The sequence below is a fragment of the Tupaia chinensis genome, unplaced genomic scaffold, assembly GCF_000334495.1.
Source record: "Tupaia chinensis unplaced genomic scaffold, TupChi_1.0 Scaffold149807_1, whole genome shotgun sequence".
NCBI classification, from domain to species: domain Eukaryota; kingdom Metazoa; phylum Chordata; class Mammalia; order Scandentia; family Tupaiidae; genus Tupaia; species Tupaia belangeri.
This window is the reverse complement of record NW_006209651.1, coordinates 193,765-203,187: the sequence shown is the minus strand read 5'-3', so window position 1 is coordinate 203,187 and position 9,423 is coordinate 193,765.

Sequence of the window (9,423 nt, the reverse complement as noted above, 5' to 3'; positions counted from 1 at the left end):
TTTGCCTTAAATTTATTTATTTAAGTTGACCATAAAGAGACAGAGAGAGAGAGAAGGAAAGTGAGAAAGCAAGCTGCCAGGTCCAGGATTCAAACCACTGTCAGCCATATGGGAGTCCAGCTGCCTTAACCATCATGTCACCACCAGCTTCTCATGAAATTCTTTAAGTACACAAAGATTTGCACATTATTGGAGTGCAATAAATAACAGCATTTGTTATTAATATTGCTGTTTTTAATACTTAACTTTATCCCATAGAAGTATACATGCATATGAGACATATATGCATTAAAACATTTATTAAAGATTTTTCAAAAAAAGGATAGTGAGGGCCCAGCAGGTGGCAGGATGGTAAAGGTGCTAGACTTCCACAAGTCCTTCCATCCATGGTTCAAGTCCCAAACCCAGCATCTTGAAAATCACACCAGGCTTGTGTTCATGAGTGCAATTATCCCAAGAGGAAAATGGAAAAGAAGGGATTGAGGTGTAGCCATCTCTCCAGGAGGTGAATTCTCACTTTCCCTCTCACTGTCTCTTTCTCCACAAACACATGTACCTTGTGGGAAAAAAATAGTGAAATATAGTGGGCTTAGAAAACTATGTAATTTTTTATTTAAAGAACAAAATATAATAATAGTATACAGAACTGAAAATATCCTCAAGATATATATCTTATAGGTAGTTTATAAATATGAATTTTTTATTGTGTTTGAACTTAATTAATTTAAAAATACTACTCCCTTCCTTTTCAAAAGTAGAAAGGAAAAAAAAATCAATTCATATTCTTATTTATTTTTCATAATAATGTACGATGTATAAACACATAAATAAATTCATGTGTTTTACTTGAGAAAAAGTATCATTTTCACACATACAAGTTCTTGCCTTCATCAAATGCTTATTGTATGATCTTTGAAAAGTTCTTTAAACTTTAAGTCTTAATGTTTTGACCTATAAAATCAGGTCAAAGAAGCATTTTTTGACAATATTGTTAGAAGCGCAAACCAGGTAATTTTTCAAAAAAAGTGCCTTATAATTTAAAAGAATTCAATGCAAATAACTGAAATGTCAGAAATTGAGTGCAAAAGTATTATAGGATCCCCAAGATCTATACCACTTGGAATTATAAATCTAGAGAATGCCTCAATTCCAAAGCATAGTGTAATTTGCCTCTGAATTTATTTTCCTCTGGCTCCCCTGCAGAGATTCTTCTTGTTCTACTCTCTGTCTCTTCAGAGTTCACAAATGTATATCTTTCTAAGATGGGCCTCAGCCATACTTTCTGTGTGAGGAAATCAGATTTATCTAAAAGTCATAAATGTGTTTCTTTTAAAAATCCACTTAAGCAATACAGTGTAGGCCCAGCGTGGTGGCACTGTCAGTAATAGCAAATGAAACTTGCAGTGCTGGAAGCCATGTGGGCTGACTTGGTTCAGATGCCTGGGTTGGCCTGAAAACAGTCCAGGCATGTGTGTGCATCCTCAAGATCCTGAGGAGTTGATGGGCTGTGGAAATGTAGTCCCAAACTGACAAGACACCTATCAAGGATGCTTCTCTCTCTCTCCTTTTTTCTGTGTATGGATACATTCTTTATCACGGATAAAATAAATAAAACTTTAAAGGAATAATACTAAGGTGCAAGTTCAGTTTGCTAGCTGATGTTTGCCATTCACTAAATATGGTGGTACTACATTTGCTCTCAGAAAGACCATCACGAGAGGAACAGACCGCGGAGATGCCAAGGCATGCTCCAGCACATAAAGTTCCCTTCCTTTGCCCTCTTTCAGGATGCCTCCTCTCTCGCTCCCTGGATCTTTAAGCCTTTGTGAGGATCTTCTCAGATCATTTTCTAAATACTCAAACTGTATCATTATCTGCTCCTTTCAACTGCGTCTACAAATTACTCCATCTAGAGGCAAAAATTAGATTCAGGGCCAGCCTGTGTCCTGGTAACTTAAGGCAATGGGATCTCATGTAGTCAGCCATGTGGTTTGTGTCCCAGACTCAGTGGCTTGAAGAAACACACAAGGTGTGTGTGTGTGTGTGTGTGTGTGTGTGTGTGTGTGTTCTCTAAATCTTGAAAGGGGAGAAATGGAGGAGGAGGGATTGCAGCATGACCATGTCCCATGGGGTGTGCTTTCTCACTTTCCCTCTTTCCGTTTCTCTCCAGTGAGCTTACATACCCTCCAACAAATTAAGAAAGGATATTACATCCAATGTACTCTGTGCAAAGTCTGACAGTATTTTACTTTACTTGGTCCTTAACTCCTTAGGATTAATACTGTTGGTGGTTTTACATTGAATTGAAAGTCATATTATGAAAAAGAGTGGTCAATATGTTTAGATGAACTCAAATTGTTCTATACCCATTCAAATAATTTGAATAATTTAAATTAGCTCAACATTTCTTTCTTTTCCATGTGGAAATAGTCTTAGTGCAGAGTATATCTTATAAAAACTTTAAATGGATGGCCCGTTGGTGGTATGGTGGTTAAGGTGGCTGGATCCCACATGGCTGATTGGGTGGTTTGAGTTTTTAACTCACCGGCTAGAAGAACATTCAAATAATTTGAATAATTTAAATTAGCTCAACATTTCTTTCTTTTCCATGTGGAAATAGTCTTAGTGCAGAGTATATCTTATAAAAACTTTAAATGGATGGCCCGTTGGTGGTATGGTGGTTAAGGTGGCTGGATCCCACATGGCTGATTGGGTGGTTTGAGTTTTTAACTCACCGGCTAGAAGAACAGCAGGTTGATTAGCATTTGTGCCCAAATCCCAAGAGGACAATACAGAAGAAGGGATTCCTTCATGGCCAGTCCCCTGGGGAGTTCATTCTCACTTTCCCTTTCTCTTACTGTCTTTTTGGATACCATGTGTGTCCTACATCAAAAATGGGATTTTAATTAAATGGAATAATTTTCCTTGTTCTAGTTTGCTTTGTACATAGTTCTAAAATAAGCCACATCTGTCTTACATCCCACATCCCTGGACACATAAAAATACCTTTCCCTGCTTGAATACTTTTAGAGACTCATAAAGAATGTAAAAAGAAAATTCTGAAAACTACTTGGATAACTTTGCTGAATTTAACTTCCATATCCAAGAAATAGACATGAACCCCCAAGGATAGTAATTCCCATAAACCAAATTATTTCACCTAAGAATTGGCAGTTGTTGATACTATAATACCTTGCAAAAGTGTTTGTAGCTTTACATGACGATCATTATTAATATAAATGACTGCAATATAATAACAAGTTGCCTAGGTGAAAAAGAAAAGACCTGAAATAATTACAAATAAGTAACATTTGTAATTATTTATTTGTGGATCCGAGTTGCCAACTTTAAAATAAAGGGTAATTTTGCTTAATAAAAATCATTTTTGAGAGATGTGGCAGATTATAGAACAACTAATTATTATCAGACCCTGGTCTGGTAAGAAGGAGTATTTCAAAAACACCCAGAGGCATACACAGTCATGAGCCAAAAATTGATTATTCACAGGTGGATTGCCCACATTTCAGTCTCCAATCATAGCAGATTTCCTTGCTCAGCTGCTTCACACCACCTCAGGCAAACTCTGTTCTCCAACGTAGCGTTTCAGCTGCTCAGTCAGGCTGTCCTACTCTGCAAATTATGCAAGCTCTTGGACAGCCCAATCTCATGCTGCAGCCTTGCAAACTCCAATCAAGCTCTCCCTGCCTCCCATTGCCTTTGCATTCTCAGGTGGCTCTCCTTGGTCTACAGGTTAAGTGGGTTCTTCCTAAGCGTTTCTACTATGCCTTCCATTAGGAGTCTCAACTGTTCCCTAAAGAGTCCTACACACGAACATAAATCTCTTTCTAATCCCTTCTCGCCCCTCCTTCCCAGAATACTTTCTACTTCAGGGAATTGGGAGAGACTAAACTGACCTAGAGACATTTCTAGTTGCAATAAGCAATTCTGAGAGGCTTCCTTAAAAAGGGCCAAGAGCACAAAAATGATAAAATGGAAAACCAGAAACCTTCACTTCGTTCCAATCAGGAACAGGAAAACTTTGGAGGGACATGTACTTTTAAGGAGTTCTGTTTGTTTGTTTGTTTGTTTGTGGTGGTGTTTTTTGAGGTTTTTGCTATAGGGCAGGTAGGTACACTCACTAGAAAGACAGAGACAGAGACAGAAAGTGAGAAATCATCCCCCAGGGGGGATGGCCATGCTGGAATCCCTTCTCCTCCATTTTCCTCTTGGGATCTTGGGCACGCACATACACACGCCCATTGTGAGTTTAGGCCACCGGGTCTGGGACGCAAACCGCAGTCAACTACATGGGAGTCCAGCGACGTAGCCATTACACCAGCAGCTGGTCCCAAGAAGTTCTAATATTTATATAATTATCACATATTCAAGAACTTAGGGGACCAACAGTTAGCGTAATGGCTATGTCGCTGGACTCCCATGTAGTTGACCACGGTTCGCGTCCCGGACCCAGTGGCTTAAACTCACGACGTGCGCAATCCCAAGAGGAGAATGAAGAAGAGATTGCGGCGTGGCCATCCCTCCCTGGGGGGAGAGTTCTCGTTTTCTGTCTCTCTGTCTCTGTATGTCTGGCGAGCGCACACTCCCTATAGCAAAAAAACCTCTCCCCCCCCATTAAAAAAGAACTTAGTATAATCATAATCAGGCATTCACATAATTTTTAAAACTACTACTCTATTTAAGGCCTTATAAAACTAAAGATTATGCCTGTCTATGCCATCCACTTATTTCCAGTGGCTTACAAAGTACCCAATGCAGAATAAAGATCAACAAATATTTAACTAAATAAAGAACATTTATATGGAGAAATAATTTAGGATGTTCTTATTTATTAAAAAGAAAAAAAAGCCCTAAATTGACGTGGTTGGGAAAAAAAAAATCAACTGGCTATTAGTAGTTAATAATGGACTTGAACTGATAAATATCCTTAATAATAGTTTCTCAAAATTATTCCTGTTATTAAATCAATCAAAGACTCTTCCATTGGAATAAGAAATTTTAAAATATTTTTCAAACATTACAATGAATTCACTATTTTGATAGAGTTAGATTCTCTTTTATGCCATCACTAATGGGAGTTCTGTTCTTTCTATTTTGGTCCTCTTTTTATTCTTTCTTTGTTCCATTTATTTATCAAGTATTTACTAAGAGTCAACTCCAGCCCAGGCACTAGATAAGACAAAACCTCCCTACAATAAAACTGTGGTTGTCATAAAAGCAAATTAGTTTAGGAAATATGATATTTTTTGGCAGGATCAAGAAGGCTTCCCTGAGTAGGTGACTGAGATCTAAAATACATTGTTTAGGCCAGTTTAGGTCACATCATCAGAGTAAAAATATTGAGATGAGAATTTTTATGGAAGTGGTTTATGAAGAAAGTTCCCTCAAAAGTGGGAAAAATAGGATGAGGAAGGAGATAAAGGGTAAATCTTTATGTAATTTGGGATAAAAAGTAGCAGAAGACAGAGGGCAATCCCCTAAAGAAAATTTCTGATGTAGGTTTTACATACAAAGGTGTACAGAAAAAGTTTGGGGAAGTTCATAGATAAGTTAAAAGGGGGGGGAGGGGGAGATTCCAGGAGATCTGGCCTAACCACTGACAGTGTGTGCTACTGATTCCTGGAAGTAAACTTCATAAAGGTACAAGAGAGCATTCCAGGCAGAGAAACTATCATGAACCTGTGAGAGAATAAGGCATTCAAGAAAATGAATGAAGTGCAATGATGAAAACGTAGTGAGGCAAGGGAAAGTAGCACAAGATGAGGCTGCATTGACAAGATATGCTGTACCATCTTAGGCTGCGTAGGCTATTCAACTAGAATAGTACTTGCTACTCAAATAAACAAATTCTGGAAAGTCAGCGGCTTAAGACGGTGAAGTTTATTCTTCATTTATTGAACAGTCCAATACAGCCATTTATTGAATGGCTTGCTTATTGTTCTGTCTGGTAGTTATAACCACATACCAGTCCTGGGAGATACATAGAACAGGCACTGGAATCTCATAAAAGAGAAACTTGCCGGGCTCAACCCATCACAGTGACACAAGCTGAGAAATTTCAAGTGCGGGAACCAGCAGTTAGCTTAATGGCTATGTCGCTGGACTCCCACGTAGTTGACCGCGGTTCGGTCCCGGACCCGGTGGCTTACAACTCATGCTGGGTACATGTGCATGCGTGCCCAAGATCCCAAGAGGAGAATGGAGGAGAAGGGATTGCGGCATGACCATCCCCTCTGGGGGGTGATTTCTCGCTTTCTGTCTCTATGTTTGTCTGTCTGGCGACCTCACGCACCCTATAGCAAAAACCTCTCAAAAAAAAAAAAAAAAAAAAAAAAGAAAGAAATTTCAAGCACATTTCCTTGAATAAAAGTCTGGATTCAGAGCTAGGCATTTCTAAAATTTCTAAGGCAAGGCCACCAGATGGTATGGAGTTTAGGGGACTAGATCCCACATGGCCAACAGTAATGGTTCAAATCACAGACCAGATGTTTTGAAAAGCACACTGGGTGAGTGTACATGCATACCCAAAATCCCCAGAGGAGAATAGAGAAGAAGGGATATTAGCATGGCCATTCCCCCCCAGGGGCTTTCTCACCACCTTCCCTATAAGTGTAGGCACCCTATAATGAAAAATAAGTAAAAGTTTTTAAGTTTCCATGACAATACATTTGGGAGGGATAAAGAATAAGCATCTGAGAATAGATGAACGCAATGTGTAGCCGTTGAGTACAAGCTGGAACAAGTTAGAAACAAATGATGGGAAAATTTCCCATCATGGTCAAAAAGTTTGCAGGTATGTCATGTGTCCTTGCTAGTATGGTTAAAGATACAGAACTACAGAAAATAAGGTGACATCAGAGAGTATTGGAGTAATAACAAATGATAGGTCTTAGACATGATTAAATATGAAGAGAAGAAAAATGAGAAAATCAATTCAACCAGAGTTCCAAGATGCCAAATATGTGACAAAAAAGAATGCTGATTTGTAAACAGAGAAAACACAGGGAGAGGAAAAGATTTTTAGAGTAAGATGATAATGAAATGCAGTTTGTCCATTTGTGTTGGAGGTAACATCAGAGAAACCAGGGTAAATGTTAATAAAATCATGTGAGTAAGTGGATTGGAGAACAGTCTCATGAGTGGTGTTGCAAATAGGAGGATCATGTACATAGAAGTAATGTCCAGAAGTCATAGAATGTATACAGTAGCAATAGGAAGCAAAAGGCTAAGGACAAAAATTGAGAATAATTGACATGAAAGAAAAATAGAAAGCAATTGGGAAAATGTGCTTGAAGAAGCAGAACTATTAGAATATATTGCCATAGACTCCAAAGGGGAATAGTATTCAAATATTAATGTGCTAACAGCCCAACTTCAAAACACTTTTCTTGTTAAATAACAGGACCTCAATAACTGTTGCATATTATTGGTCAACTGTTGCATATTATTGTTGACCAATAATATGGCAGGTCATGTGGCTTTTTTATTTTCTCTGCAATTATTGTATTAATTAATATTTGGAAGTATCTCTGTATTTGACAAACATAATGCTGACTTGCTTTTTCTCAGGTCAGTATTAAAATTCTTGTTTCTGTTTGTAAATTCTCTCACCCAATTACATCTGTAGTATTCTGTAAAATATGACTCTATGGGGAACATTAATTGTACTATTATTTGATTCCCTTTCCTTTATGATTCTCTGGTGAGTCTTCTTGGAAAGAACCTAGCAATATTGTGCATATCACTGACATATTGCTTGTCTTGTGTTTTCCCTCAGTGTCTCTGAAATCATAGCTGAAATGTTAATAGAAATCTCTGTATTGTAATAGGATGCTCTTGTCTACAAACTCAATATCAGCTCAATTATATATTCTAAAAGCTATTTACAACTTTAAACCTGATGCAAATCAGGAAATTTAATTTAAAACCTGTGAGTTACTCAACAGTAATAAGAATTTTGTAAAAAGATGAGTTCTTTATTCTAATAGTTATGAATTACCAAGCATTTTAAGTTTATGCTAATTGTAATAACAGTATTATACCATGAAAACGAACTTGGAACTTACGAACATTATCATTGGAGGCATCAAGAAAATTGGTGGTTATCATCTCACATAGCTGAAGTGCCTTTGTTATTGCCATATTCTGTTCCAGCAAATACATACACACATATATATATATAATATGTGTGTATGTGTATGTGCATGTATATGTATGCATGCGTGTATGTATATATGTGCATGTATATGTATATGTGTGCATGTATATGTATATATGTGCATGCGCATGTATATGTATATATGTGCATGCATGTATATATGTGCATGAATATGTATATATATATGTGTATATATAGAGAGTCACACATATTTCAGCAATGAACCATTTTAATTATTTTGAATAAAAATTCAATCAGTTAATAGAAAATATTATCCCTACATTAAATCAGTCTCTATTCTAGAAGTATTTATAATAGTAGAAAATGAAACTGAACATATCATAGAGGTATTTTCATTTTCATTTTCATTATAAAAATGTCTTTCCTAATTGGTAAAGAAATATACTTGTTACAGAGAGCTGGAGAAAACAAATATTTCAAATGTGAAGAATAAATGTAAGGAAGAAAAGGGCACATTATTTTCTTGAAAGCCCTACATATGTTGAAGGTGATTAATTTCTCTTCCAGTTCAATTCCTTTCTCTGCCTGACCCTTTCCCTGTTGTGTCCATATGAACTCACATGTGCACAAATGTGATGTATTTGTTCACTGACCTCATGTTTGTCAGTCTGGCCAAAGAAATGCATGAGGAAAATCGGTCACCCTTCTTTTGAAGGGATCAAGATCTTATATTTCCAGTAACTTTGATTTTGATTTGATTTTGAGTATGTCCAATATTTTTATTATTATGATAATATTTGCTATATTGAAATAGGTAGCTAGAAAGAATGATGAGAGAATATTTTAGTAAAAATAAAGAACATTTTAAAACTGAAAACAACTGTTAAAAACACAGCTAGTTACATAAGAGATCAAAGTGAAATTTCTTCTTGTGCATCCTCTCCAGAAAGCATTTCACCTCTTTCTTTCTCAATAGGGCTGGAGAAAAATATATATTATTTGAATTCTCCTAAGAAACAACAACAATAAAAATGATTTAAATAAAATATTTTAGATTGCTAATTTCCTGGTCAAATTGTGATATATTATTTAGAAGAAAAGTCTCTTTGTTTAATCATCAATCTATTTCAGAGTAAAGCTCCTTTTTAAAAATTACTAAAAACAGGGCTGGCAGGTGATGTGGTGGTTAAGGGTTAGACTCTCACATGGCCAAATGCAGCTCAAGTCCCAGACCTAGTGGCTTCCTTTCTCATTTTCTCTCTCTTTCTCTCTCTCTCTCTCTCTCT